Here is a 15,000-nt window from a genome sequence, read left to right as displayed (position 1 = left end):
ATTAGTTGTATCCAGTTCAGTCTGGTTGTATCCAGTTCAATCCAGTCATCTATGGTATGGTCATCTTCACTCATTCACTGTTGGAATTCACATGTACTCTTTTACTCTTTTACACTTTTACTTGTTTCAGTCATTTGACTGCTGCCATGCTGGAGCACTGCCTTTAGTCAAGCAAATCAAACCCAGGACTTATTCTTTGTAAGCCTAGTACTTATTCTATTGGCTTTTTTGCCAAACTGCTAAATTACAGGGGCGTAAACACACCAGCATCAGTTGTCAAGCAATGTTGGAGGGACAAACACAGACACACAAACAAATACACATACACATTCATATATATATATATATATATATATATATATATATATATATATTAAAAATGGGGAAGGCTGGTTTATGGGATTACCTTAGGCTATCTCTCCATAAAGAATTTAGCTTTATGGCAAATCATCAGATCCCCAAATCCTGTTGGACCATGACACCTCTAAACAATATGGATGGGGACATGCCTCACTACTCAACAGCATATATATATATATATGAGGAGGTACTGCAAAGTTCCTGGCTTTAAGGATATCATGAAACCTTCTGAGTTCTTTTACAGGGTTTAGAAAAATTGAAGGACAGCTGCAATAAGTGTGTGAATCTAAAAAGGGAATACGTAGAATAAAATCATAATTAACTGATCCTCCTGTATTTTCTTTTACCCCAAAGCCAGGAACTTTTCAGCACACCCTTGTCTATCTTTTACTTGTTTCTGTCATTAGACCGCAGCTATGATGGAGCATGTCTGGAAGAGTCATTCTCTTTTAGTGCCTTATAATTTAACACACTCACTGGTAAAATTTCTGCTCATTTACTTATTTATTGTTCTAAACATGCAATGAAAATTTTAGAAAAATAAATAAGTAAATGAGTGGAAATTTTACCAGTGAGTGTTAAATTATAAGGTACTAAAAGAGAATGACTCTCCCCAGACACAACAGAATATATATATGTATATATATATATATATATATATATATATATATATATATATATATATATATATATATATATATATATATTGAACATTAGAAGCATCAGTTGTGGCGTGCAAGAGAGACGATTGCGCTGGTATGGACATGTGGTGAGAATGGAGGAGGATAGCTGCGTGAAAAAGTGCCACACCCTAACAGTTGAGGGAACCCGTGGAAGAGGTAGGCCCAGGAAGACCTGGGCTGAGGTGGTGAGGCAAGACCTTCGTACATTGGGCCTCACCGAGGCGATGACTACGGACCGAGACCTTTGGAAATGGGCTGTGCGTGAGAAGACCCGGCAAGCCAAGTAAGATCGTTGCCAGTGCCCCTGGACTGGTTCTTGTGCGGGTGGCACATGAGATGCACCATTTTGAGCGTGGCCGTTGCCAGTACCGCCTGACTGGCTCCTGTAGGATTTTCGAGCGAGATCGTTGCCAGTGCCCCTGGACTGGCTTGTGCGGGTGGCACATAAAAGACACCATTTCGAGCGTGGCCGTTTTCGTGCGGGTGACACGTAAAAGCACCCACTACACTCTCTGAGTGGTTGGCGTTAGGAAGGGCATCCAGCTGTAGAAACTCTGCCAAATCAGACTGGAGCCTGGTGTTGCCATCCGGTTTCACCAGTCCTCAGTCAAATCGTCCAACCCATGCTAGCATGGAAAGCGGACGTTAAACGATGATGATGATGATGATGATGATATATATACATGTGTGTGTGCCTGTGTATTCATATGTATGTATGTATATTTGGTTTATAATCATGTGCTTCTTGGTTGGATTCTACTCTACAGCATCCTGGACAAGTAACTTTTCTCTAGCCTCAAGTTGATAAATGCCTTCTAAGTGGAACTCTGTAAACAGGACTTTATGAAACCCCATCGAGCATGACTGACTGCAAATACTCTTACAGGATACGTTTGACAGCAGAGGATGACAAAGGCAAACCAGTTCTTTATTGAACAAAGAGAGCTTTATGGATGTTCCATTAGGCCTATAGCAAGTAATATTTTACATAATAGTGTCTATTTAATTCACATTATCTATCTATCTATCTATCTATCTATCTATCTATCTTTTCTATCTATCTATCTATCTGTCTGTCTGTCTGTCTGTCTGTCTGTCTGTCTGCCTGCCTGCCTGTCTGCCTGTCTGCCTGTCTGCCTGTCTGCCTGTCTGTCTATCTATCTGTCTATCTATCTATCTATCTATCTATCTATCTATCTATCTATCTATCTATCTATCTTTTCTATATATCTATCTATCTGTCTGTCTGTCTGTCTGTCTGCCTGTCTGCCTGCCTGCCTGTCTGCCTGTCTGCCTGTCTGCCTGTCTGCCTGTCTGTCTGTCTGTCTGTCTATCTATCTATCTATCTATCTATCTATCTATCTATCTATCTATCTATCTATCTATCTATCTATCAGACCTCGTATGTATGTATGTATGTATGTATGTATGTGGAGGCGCAATGGCCCAGTAGTTTGGGCAGCAGACTCGCGGTCATAGGATCACGGTTTCAATTCCCAGACCAGGCATTGTGAGTGTTTATTGAGCGAAAACACCTAAAGCTCCACGAGGCTCTGGCAGGGGGTGGTGGCGAACCCTGCTGTACTCTTTCACCACAACTTTCTCTCACTCTTTCTTCCTATTTCTGTTGTACCTGTATTTCAAAGAGGCCAGCTTTGTCGCACTCTGTGTCATGCTGAATCTTCCCGAGAACTACATTAAGGATACACGTGTCTGTGGAGTGCTCAGCCACTTGCACGTTAATTTCACGAGCAGGCTGTTCCGTTGATCGGATCAACTCAAACCCTCGTCATAGTAACCAACGGAGTGCCACAACAATGTATGTATGTATGACTGTATGTATGCATGTACATATTAACCTTTACAAGGAAAACTTTGACAGTGACTTCAAAGTTTCTGCTTATTTGCCTTCATTAAACAGTCTGATGAAGGCAGGCAAGCTAAAACTTCATTGAAATGGCCAACCTTTTCAATATAAAGGCTTATGAATATATGCTCTACAAAAATGTAACACGTAATCTTTCAGTTTAATGTTAAATTTTTTTCATATTTAATTTGACACAAAAACAAATGTTACTACGTGTGTGAGTGTGTGCGTGTGTGTGTGTGTGTGTGAGTGTGTGTGTGTGTGTGTGTGTGTGTGTGTGTGTGTGTGTGTGTGTGTGTGTATGTGTGTGCTGGTGTGAAATTTATTGCAATTATTAATAACCATCAATTTCAAAGTGATATGTCACAGCTTGGAAAAGATTTCATTAACCAAAATAATAAAATCGACATATAACTAAGTCTATTTATTCCATTGTCATAGAACTCTGGATATAAACAAACCAACACTTCTTATCAAGCAATGGTGGAGTACAAACACAGGCATAAAAACTCACACACACACACACACACACACACACACACACACATCTAAACACAAACACAATCACATATTGGGCTGTCTCCATTACTTGTCTCTTTCCAATGTTATTTAAATTAACATGGAAACTATTTTCTCGTGTTTTATGGGGAAGTGAGCAGTTGTAGCTTTATTTTTCTTCTACAAATTTTGTTTATCGTTTTTGAAATTTGAATAAATTTTACCTCTTTTCAGACAAATGACAACAGAGTGCCAAACAGAAAAACAAAGAAATCAACATTTTCAGTGCCTGCTTCTCTTCACTTCCAGTCATGGTTCCAAAGTAGCCAAACCCACTTGAGACATTTGTACTGTATATGGAGAAGCACTAATACTCAAAGAACTGTATAGAGATGTTGTGTCTGGGGAGAGTCATTCTCTTTGAGTGCCTTCTAATTTAACACACTCTCCGATAAAATTTCCACTTATTTCTTTTTTATTTTTCTAAAATTTTCGTTGTATTTTGCAACATTTTCGATAGTTTTGGAATAAAAAAGATATAAATGGAAATTTTACCAGTGAGTCTGTTAAATTATAAGGCACTAAAAGAGAATGACTCTCCTCATACACAACAGAATATGCTTCAATACACAAACTCACATAAAGAATCTTGCAAACCAAATCCAAAAACATATTCCAGATTTAGTTTCCATGCCTGGCATTTCATCTCTAACTCCTCTATCAATTCAGCTATGAGAACTAAGTCATTAATTTAGAGGAGTTCCCATGGACATCCAGTCTTAAACTCTTCTGCGATGCTTGTAGGATTATTATGAATTGGAGAGGGAGAAGGACTGTACTTTGACAGACTCTTATCATCACAAGCTATATAGATAGATAGATAGATAGATAGATAGATAGATAGATAGATATGACTGGCTTCTTTCAGTTTCTGTCTCCCAGACCCACTCACAAGGTTTTAGTCAGTCTGAGGTTATAGCAGGAGACACTTGCCCCGAATGCCATGCAATGGGACTGAACCTAAGACCATACTACTGGGAAGTAAGCTTCTTAACCACACAGCTATGCCTACATCTATTAAATTTGAGTTCAAACCCCACTGCGTTCAATTTTATATTTCTATCCCACAGATTTAAATTGCGTAAGTACCTGTAATACAATGGGTAGCTTTAATCATCTACATTGTCTCCTTACAAATGTGTGTCCTAGGTTCAATCTAATTCACCAATCTCTTGGGGAGAATCATGAACATTGTACAATCTCATCATCTCTAGAATAAATGTTATGATGAAATAAGCTAAATATTATTAACAGAGTAAGAATAATAATATTTACTTCAACCCTTTAGCATTCAAATTATTCTGTCTATTGAAAGGCTCATTTATTCATTGTTTTCAATTAATCATGCATTATCTTGTAGCTTTGAGATTTTGACGATTGTCTGTTTTTAGAATGACATTGCCAGGAAGGTGTGAGAGCCTGGATCTGGCTAGTTTGAACATGAAAAAGGTGGAATATTTGGACTGGATATGGCCAGTTTAAACACTAAAGGATTAATCAGGACCTTGTTATGAGGAGAGATAAAGGTAAACGAGACTATTAGTCAGGCTGGGTAGATATATCACTGTAGCCAGACTGCCATACCATGCCATGCCATACCATGCCATGCCATACCATGCCATGCCATACCATGCCATGCCATGGGCTTTTAGCTCTTTGATAGAGTTGTAGGGTGCGCTGTCATAGTATATGTCATGTTTTTGGCATTTTAGACTTGATGGGGCTCATCCTCCTCTAGCAGTGACCACAGAGAGAGAGAGAGAGAGAGAGAGAGAGAAGACAGATGGAAAGAAGGAATCAGAGAAAGACAGAGAGAGAAAGAGCTAGAAAGAGAGAGAAAAAATAAGACAAACTGAAAGAAGGCGTTATAAAAAGAAATGGATAGGGAGAAAGAGAGAGAGATTAAGAGAAAGAGTTACAGATAGAGGGGGGAGAGAGAGACAGAGACAGACAGAGACAGACAGACAAACGGACAGACAGACAGACGGACAGACAGACAGACTGACGGACAGACAGACAAACTGACGGACAAACAGACGGGCAGAAAGTTTTAGAGAATGAGACAGACAAAAAAAAAAAGAGTCCAAGAAAGAGACTGACAGAAATTAAGAGTTAGTGAAAAAGGATCGACCCCAGTATAAACCTGGTACTTTATTTATTGATCCACGCCACCACCACCACAAAAAAAGAAAAGAAAAAGAAGGATGGAAGATAAAGTTGACCTTAGCCTGATTTTGAACTCAAAATGCAGATATTCAAAACAATCATCACCAAACACTCTATCCAATGTTCTTGTAGCCTTGCCAACTGGCTGCCTTCTGATAATAGGGCCCTAAGTATTTCGAAATCTGGAGTTTTACCACGATGTTTCTCAGAAATGCTAAAGGAGTGTAAGAGCAGAGAGAGAAGGAGAGAGAGAGAGAGAAAAAAAAAGAGAGAGAGAGAAAAAAAAAGAGAGAGAGAGAAAAAAAGAGAGAGAGAGAGAGATGGGAGAGGGGTTGGGACTGGGAGATGGAGAGTTCTAGAGGGAAAGGAAGAGATGATGAGAAGTTAGTATTGATACTTTTAACTAAACGATTGAAGAAAATTCAAATGTAAGGGAAATAACTGCGTAAAGTATAACTTTCACAGTTTTCTTCGTTCAGATTAAAGAAAACAAAAAAATTCGTAACTAGAATGCTTGTGTTTATTTCGTTTGTTGTTTTGTTTTTTGAGATGCTTCCCAACTTCCTTAAAGGAGATTCTGAAATGTCATTTGGAAGGATCAGAAAGAGAAACTTGCTTAACAACCATCTCAGCCTTCTTATGAAGGTTTTCATCTGTAGGGCACTATATTTCCACTCTCCTACATGAGTGTGAGGCATGGATCATGTATAGCCAACACATTAAGGCCCTGATGGCTTTTAGCGTTCGGAGTTTCCAGAAAATTCTTTCAGTTGCTGCTGAGATTGAACTGCACAGATAAGAATTCTTCACCGAACCAAGAGAACCAGTATTGAATTCACACTGTACTGATACCAGCTGAGATGGATCAGAGATATAGTGAACATATTTGATTCATGTCTATTCCCTGGAATCCCCGACAACATCCAGGTGGGAGGAAGGGCACAAAGAAGTAGCTAGAGGTCACTTTGAAGAAGAACACTATCAATCCTTCAGGGTTGAATCATTTAATGTCCATTTTCCATGCTGACATGGGTTGACCGGTTTGAGAGGAGCTGACCCGAAGGATTATTCAGGCTCTATGTCTGTTTTCGCATGCTTTCTGCTGCTGGATGCAACTTCCTAATGCCAACCACTTTACAGAGTGTACTGGGTGCTTTTTATATGGCACCAGCACTTACAAGCCTGTAAGATTAGGAAGGCTCAGCTTGGCAAACATTAGGAAGGCTCAGCTTGGCAAACATGAGCACACTTCACCAGAGGTAACGTTTGCTGTTTTATACATAGAAACAGAAGTTCCAGCCAAGCTCTGAATGACCGAGGCCCACCTGAGGAGGTGAAATCATACCAAAACACAGTCTCAGGTAGTCTGCTAACATCTTTCGGAATTCAACTTTTTGGGAGTCTTATTGCGAGAAATTTTTCTCCAAGAAAAAAACCCAAAGTAAATGGTTTCCATGTTTCTAGTGTGTGGGAACATGCATGAATAAATTAGCAAATTTATACGCGCGTGTGCGCGAACGTGTGTGTGCGTTGCGCGCGCGTGTGCACGTGCATATGGTTCTAGATATGAGCTAAAATGCTCATCTCTTCTCAGTTACGCTAGCTCTTTAAATAGCTCGTTGAGAAAGGTTTCAGTGCGTCTAAAGGTTGCATGATTATCTCCCTTACACATAATTTGTTCAGATTCGTCTCCCCTTAATAAGTTTCCATTTTAACTATTAAGAATTATAACCGAAGCTAAACCAAGAACACCACAACTTCTACTACCATAATGATGATGATGATACTGATCATCTTTATCGTCTTTATATATATATATACATATATATAGGAGGAGGGAGAAAGAGGAGGGGATGAGTTGAGGGGAGGGGGGAGGGGAGGGGAGGACGAAGAGGAGGAGGACGAGGAGGAGGAGGAAGACGAGGAGGACGAGGAGGAGGAGGACGTGGAGGAGGAGGACGTGGAGGAGGACGAGGAGGAGGACTTGTGTCTTGGAGGGTAATTTTCTAGGTGCAGCCCCATGGTCATTTATGACTGAAGGGGGTCTTTACCCATTTCTGGGGGTTTTTTTTTTTACTGTGGTGAGTTACACAGTGTATTGTATCAAACCAGAGGAGTAAAAGTGTATTGAATAAGGACACAGTGGATTAAACCAGTGAACTATAAGTGTATTGACTGATGACACAGTGTACTAAATCAGGAAAGGTAAACATATTGATTAGAGATGCTGTTTATTATACAAGTGCAATGAGAGCTCAATGTATTGACCAAGGACTCTGTCAAATAAACCAGAAAGAGATAAGGGTATTGATCAAGATACAGTGTTCTAAGCTTGGGAGAGGTAAGTCTATTGACCATTCTCACTTGTGTCAAGGACATTTGCAGTGTAGGTTAAGTGAAATAATTATTCACAAATAAAAGGACTGGAATAGGGTCATAGGCTCAGTATACAGAAGGTAAGAGAGAGGCTGTTCACCTTACCCAAGTCTTCTTCCAAAGTACTTCATAACCATTTCAAGAGAGCAGAATTCTGGCAAGTCCAACATAATAACAAACCATAAAAAACATGCTTAGAGATTTTACACAAATAACGTCCACACAAAAAGGATTGTCATAACATTTTATTATTGTTATTTTTTTTAAATATAATTTTGATATTTATATTTTTATTTTTACTTTAAATCTACAGAAGCTGACAATATTAACAAAAACAAAACATCTATTATTTTTATTATAAGTTTACACCAAGCTGAAGTGCCAATAAGTTAGTGCACATTTGAGTGAAGTATCACACAGTTTGTTTTACATAAATGAATGACATCAGTCCATTAAATGATATGCTGAGCTGGGATGAGGTGAAGATTCAATATACAATGAGCGTACGAGAGAGAGAGAAAAAAAAAAACAACAGAAAAAACAAATAAACATAAATACTTATTATTCGGTGAGTTTTGTTTTTTTAAATTAAGACACCAGGCCTTTCAAACTCATTTTTTTTTTATCACAGCAGTAAAATAGTCTGAGAATGTCAACAATTCTAGCTATTCTTCGTCAGAGATCTTAAAAGAAAATTTTTTTTCAAAAATGTAAAAATCTTTCTTAAATGTACGGATATTACTGATATTCTACCAATTTTAAATAAATACTAATTATCGCAGAATAACTTTCCTTCTCGTGATATATATACATATGTATGTATGTATGTATGTATGTATGTATGTATGTATGTATGCATGCATTTAGGTGTGTATTTTTTGTGTATATATATATATGTGTGTGTGTGTGTATTGTATGAATGTATATACTTATATATATGTATATATATATATATATATATATATATATATATATATATTTACATACTTATATACATACATATATATACATATAGATATAGATATATGTATATATGTGTGTGTGTATACATGTGTATGTATACATACATATATATATACATATATATATACATATATATATATATATATATGTGTGTGTGTGTATATATATATATATATATACATGCACGCACGCACACACACACACACACACACACAATATAAAGACAAAAGTGAGAAGAAGCAATATATATATATATATATATATAAAAACAACACAATTATCGTGGTTTATATAACCTTCTTTTCACACACCAATAAGTCATGTCACATGATCATCATTTCAAAAGTGGATTAATCAATCAATATTTTAATCAATATGTAGGTTACAGTTTGTTTTCATGATAAACTTTATTTTTGATTATTTCATTTTGTTACTTGTTTTATTTGTCTTGTTATCATTATTATTATTATTATTATTATTAATATTTTTCCTTTTTTTTTTTTATCGAAATGCCTCACATTATTCTGCATTCATGACAGCTAACAAAGCTAACAAAATGACTTTTGTATCAGCAATACTAAGTAGTTACAGCATATTTTTGTTTTTTAATCTACTAATTATTATTCGTTACTCAGTCTTTTATTTGCTTTCATCTTTGGCAATAATTATTAGGTTTCAGCAATGATGATGCTGAAGATAAAAGCTGTTACAGGACACCCACTTATCTGGTCCTCTCTAATTTGCTCCGTTATATATCACAGTATTATATCTGGCACTGCTCAGCTCCGTGTAGATATGTAAGTGTGAGAGTGTAAGAATGTGTGTGTGTGTGTGTGTGTGTGTGTGTGTGTGTGCATGCACGTGTGTGTGTGTGTGCATGCACGTGTGTGTGTGCATGCACGTGTGTGTGTGTGTGCATGCACGTGTGTGTGTGTGTGTGTATTTATGTATGTATTTTTTATGTATATATGTGTGTGTGTGTGTGTGTGTGTGTATATAAATACATATATATGCATATATATAATATACATATATATATATGTATGTATGTATACATATGAACACATATAGTATATATATATGTATATATATATATATATATATATATATATATATATATATATATATATACATATATATATATATATATATATATATACATGTATGTATGTATGTATGTATGTATGTATATGCACACATATAGTGTACATATAATAGCTCAGTCAGTGGGAGAAAGAGCAGTGCCCATGACCATTTTCAAGACGTCTCAGAATCTAGAAGGTACAATTTATCCTCAGACCAGAAACCAAACTCCAGCAGAATGGATCCTGCTAAAAGCACCCAAAGGTTGGATCAATTTGTCCCTTATGTATGGGAACAGTCTTTCACGTGGGCCTCTGCACAGTATTTATTAACCAAATTTCACTCAAAAGGGCTTTTATTCAACTCCTGACTATGATAGAATGCATATGCCCAAAGCAAAGTTCACTGCAGAGCAGTGGGATTGAACTGAAACCAGTCAATAGTGGAACAAGCTACTTTAACCACACAGCCATTCCTAAGTCAATGTGAAGATGTATCAGGAATAACTAACTGTAGACATGTCAGGAATTATAAATAACAGTGGCTCATTGCTAAAATTCTCTCATGTCGGGAATTATAAATAACAGTGGCTCATTGCTAAATCTTTCTTAACTTTGCCAAATCTATTTGACAAGAGCTTCTGTTTCTGTTTCAGAAAAAAATGTATCAGTTTGTAGCAGTGATTTGAAACTGAGCCACTAGATTACCATTCAGACATCTTGACTGAACTACAGTAGTTTAAGACACTCACAACAAGTTCATTAATTGACTGTAACCTAATGCTCAACGCATCATAAATAATATCCATCTATAATGCATGGAGCCAGGCTTTGGAATGGAATCCCTTTCTCAAACGTTAAAAATATTCCAGCAGACTGTTCTCATACATGCTATACACATGCATAAACGCACACACACACACACACACACACACACACACCAACATTGTGAAACCTTTACATTGCTCCCTGGACCCTTCCTCTGTTTTCTGTCTTCAGCTCTCACTATGATTTCAAACTCACCTTCCACAAACTAGCCCCATCAAAACCACTTTCAATTAAACATGTCACCTTTACTTCCGTTCTCCATAAATCTCTCCATTCATCTTACACTTATGGAATTCACCTCTGCCACAGATTCACCCAGGTTTTGATTCACTCAGTGTTTTCTACAAATATCTTACATACAGCGAAACATGGTACCATGCCAGACTAACTGAATTCCATTGATATCTGGCTGTTACTCTCTCCCTGCTATCACTAAAGACTTCTTACTCTTTAATTTAGAAAGGTCAATAAATATGTTATTCTTCAGATATAGAAAGCTATGGGCTCAGCATTCATTTCTTTAGAGTATGATTGAGTGAATGTGTGTGTGTGTGTGTGTGTGTGTGTGTGTTCCTTGAAAGAAACATTGTTCGTTATAAATTCATTTTATGTTTTTGTTCCTTCAGTTTTCTTGATTTGATTTTTATTTGCAAAAATTTCTTCCAAACAGATAAAAATCCACCAAGGCTTATTTTTGGAAATCTAATTGAAAACACTAACAGGAAACAATTTTGATTTTATGGTAAAAACCATCAGTTTCTTTGATGAATTCACAAGCTCAAATTAGTTCTGTCTTGTTCTAAGTTAAAAATATATATATGAACAAAAAAAAAATCATCATTGTTTAATATTCAGGAGAAAATGAAAACAAAATAAACAATCTACAAAAGTTGGAGGAAATGTCTAAATTGGTCCAGCAACAGATATATTTTCAGAGCATCATTCAACCATGAAGGAATAGGAAAATGGCCCTATTTTAGAAAAACAGTACAACACAATGAGTTGTGTCTAGCAAACAAACCATCCAAAACCATTACGGAAGAACCATAATGGCCAAGCAACCATGCAAGGGGCAAATCGACAGATATAATGAACCACAGTGCTGAATGGAGATTACCATCTATATTGGCCATAAGTGGAGTCAAAAGACTATAGTATTTTCTAATTAAACTGTGACATTTATTATCTGGTTATTTTCTTACTTTTTTTTTACTTTTGTTTGATGTTATGACTTCACAGTCCCAATCACCCATGCATAATTCATTTCTTGAGCTCAAACTCTTCTAAAACCTTTCTAATTCATTTCTGTTTTCCTTTCATACCATAAAAGTTAAACACCTCTAACATTCCTGTGGATTGCACCCTCCCATCCACCCCATACCATTTCATTGTCTTTGGCACCAACGTACCTGTCTCAGTTGAGATTTCTAATATACTTGGTCCCACCATCACTGAGACACATTCTTTGATTTGTAAAATCAGAGCAATACAACCTAATTTTTAACCTCACTATGATATCAGGTCTCTTCAGTTCTGTATTTAAGAGATGAGGAATTATGTACATTATTTACATTATTTACATTTGACGGATATTTGTCCTCATCTTGTTTGTTGTTACCACAACGTTTTGGCTGATATACCCTCCAGCCTTCATCAGGTGTCTTGGGGAAATTTCGAATCTGGGTTCTCATTCCCCAAGACACCTGATGAAGGCTGGAGGGTATATCAGCTGAAATGTTGTGTTAACAACAAACAAGATGAGGACAAATATCTGTCAAATGTAAATAATGTAAATAATGTAAATAATATAAATAATGTAAATAATATATCGGGCTTCTTGTTTGTTACTTTGAAAGGGTATCTCAATCCCTATAGAAATATCACCCTCAATATAGCAGTACTATAATAGTATCTTGGTCATAACAGATGCACTATTGTCAATAGTAATCAGTCATTCTTCAGTTATTTTAATGTCAAAAAGGAAACATAAGACAGTATTTAACAACATTGGTTTCAAATTTTGGCACAAGGCCAGCAGTTTCAGGATATGAGGTAAATCAACCTCATCAGTGCATAACTGCTACTTATTTTATCAACCCCGAAAGGATGAAAGGCAAAGTTGACCTTGGCAGAATTTGAACTCAGAAAATAAAGACAGATAAAATACTGCTAAGCATTTTGCCCGGCGTGCTTACAATTCTTCCGATTTGCCACCTTAATATTTAATAACATTGACAATTGTTATTATATTTTGCTGCTTTCTTAAATGAAAAATCTTTTCTCTCTTGATATATTCTTTATCAAGTAACTTCATTTAAAGCTGCTAGTTTTTAACCAATATCAAAGGACTTCAAGCTTTTTTTATTCAACTTCCCAAGACTTCATTTGAAATCAACAAACCGTGCACACACACGTTCAACTATTTCTTTCAGAAACGCTTGTGTTATGTTCATCCTGGCATCAAACATTCCTTCAGCTTTTCTTGACCCACACTAAACCCCTGTCCGGGAATATTCTTTGATTTCTTGTAACCTGCTCCAGAACTCTGCCGCAGTACATTTTACCAAAAAAAAAAAACAAAAAAAAATGGAACTAAATGTACACGTTCAATAGAGTAGAAAATATAAAAGCTACAATTATAATCTGGAACATTTTTGAAAATGGACAAAAATCATTTCACCAACTCCTTGAAATATTTGAGGAAGGACGGCAGTTGAGTATGTTTGGATGAAAATCTTCACCTTTCCAGGGCGAACATTAACGGACATGGCTTGACAGTGCAGTATAAAAACATTATTTGTAAAGTGAGCTTCTCAGAGATATAGCTTCAAAAATTGCAGGAAAAATCCATTAATACACACCACTCATTCTACATTATTGGAAACACACATTAACAAGGATAGTTTAGGTTCAAATTGACCATAAGACATTAAGTAAATTAACTTCCACCCTTCAGAAATCTTTAGTATTTAGACCCTAAATCTGCAGGACTCTTTGACAAAAATTATCAATTTGTTCCCACATAATTTTGATACAATGCTCAAGATTTGCTATCATTATTGTTGCTAGTGTTGTTTCATATAATTAATTGAAGATTTGATTAATTTTTTAAGGTGTTGCTTAGTATTTTCATTTTTTTTTTAAAGTAGTACAAAATTATAAATATCTTTGAGATTATCCTGGTCTTTAGTCTAATGCGATCACTACCAGATTTTGATTGAGACCTCTGTGATCTAATCCTTATGTTAGCCATTCGTTTGGTGGATATACAGTTCAATACTTCTATGTCACTACAGGCCAATTTGGGCCAGGTTTAGCGACTTCCTTGTCTCAGCTCATGTGCTGAATCACTCCAAGTATATACCGATGGCTACTGTTATTTTAACATCAGCAAACAAGGAGGAAAATCCAGACATGTCTTGCCTTTTCTGGTTCTTTGGAGTCTCCTCAACAAATATAACCAACTAAACTTCTTAAATGCATATTGCAATTGTTGTTGTTGTTGTTGAATCTGATCAAACAAATGTATGATAAAAAGCATTCCAGCCATGACCATTCCAATTTGATTTCCTGTTTCGTGTAACTTCGATGACATTATTCAGTGTATCCCTTCAAGGAAAATTAAGCTCTTATTTCTACCAGACTGAACAACCCCCATCAAGGCTCCTCATATTGATTTCAATTTTTGGCACAAGGCCAGCAATTTTGGGTTTGGCACTAAGTCAATTACATCAACAACCCCTCCAGTGCTCAAATGGTACTTATTTTATTGACCCTCTACCCCCACCAAAACAAAAAACAAAAACAAAAGGCAAAGTTGACCTCGGCAACATTTGATCTCAGAACATAAAGACTGATGAAATGTCACTAAGCATTTTTACCAGTGACGTAACGATTCTACCACCTCACTGCTTTTGAGGATCTTCATGTTAAAACGTGTATGTGTGCATGTATGTATGTATGTATGTATGTATGTATGTATATGTGTATATATATATATATATATATGTGTGTGTGTGTTGTGTGCATTAAACAAGCTAGTGTTACTGTGTGTCACTTTAAATTTCAAATATTGAGCTTTCAAACGCTGAGCTTTAAAGCTCAGTGTTAGTGCTGC

General features: G+C 36.4%; 1 long non-coding RNA gene across 1 annotated transcript in view; it reads left to right on the top strand.

Moving 5' to 3' along the window:
• The window catches only part of LOC128249247 (uncharacterized), a 3,871-nt gene extending 5 nt beyond the window's left edge, over positions 1–3,866 (top strand). Inside the window, exons 1-3 of the long non-coding RNA XR_008265346.2 lie at positions 1–54; positions 1,811–2,019; positions 3,643–3,866. The exon at positions 1–54 is cut by the window's left edge and continues 5 nt beyond it. This is a non-coding gene — a long non-coding RNA (uncharacterized LOC128249247). The remainder of the gene's footprint in view (positions 55–1,810; positions 2,020–3,642) is intronic.
• Positions 3,867–15,000: the final 11,134 nt, after the last annotated feature.

The sequence above is a fragment of the Octopus bimaculoides genome, chromosome 13 (genome assembly GCF_046866305.1).
Source record: "Octopus bimaculoides isolate indiv1 chromosome 13, ASM4686630v1, whole genome shotgun sequence".
NCBI classification, from domain to species: Eukaryota; Metazoa; Mollusca; class Cephalopoda; order Octopoda; family Octopodidae; genus Octopus; species Octopus bimaculoides.
Note: the sequence above shows the minus strand (reverse complement) of the source record. Positions and strands in the feature narration are given on the sequence as shown.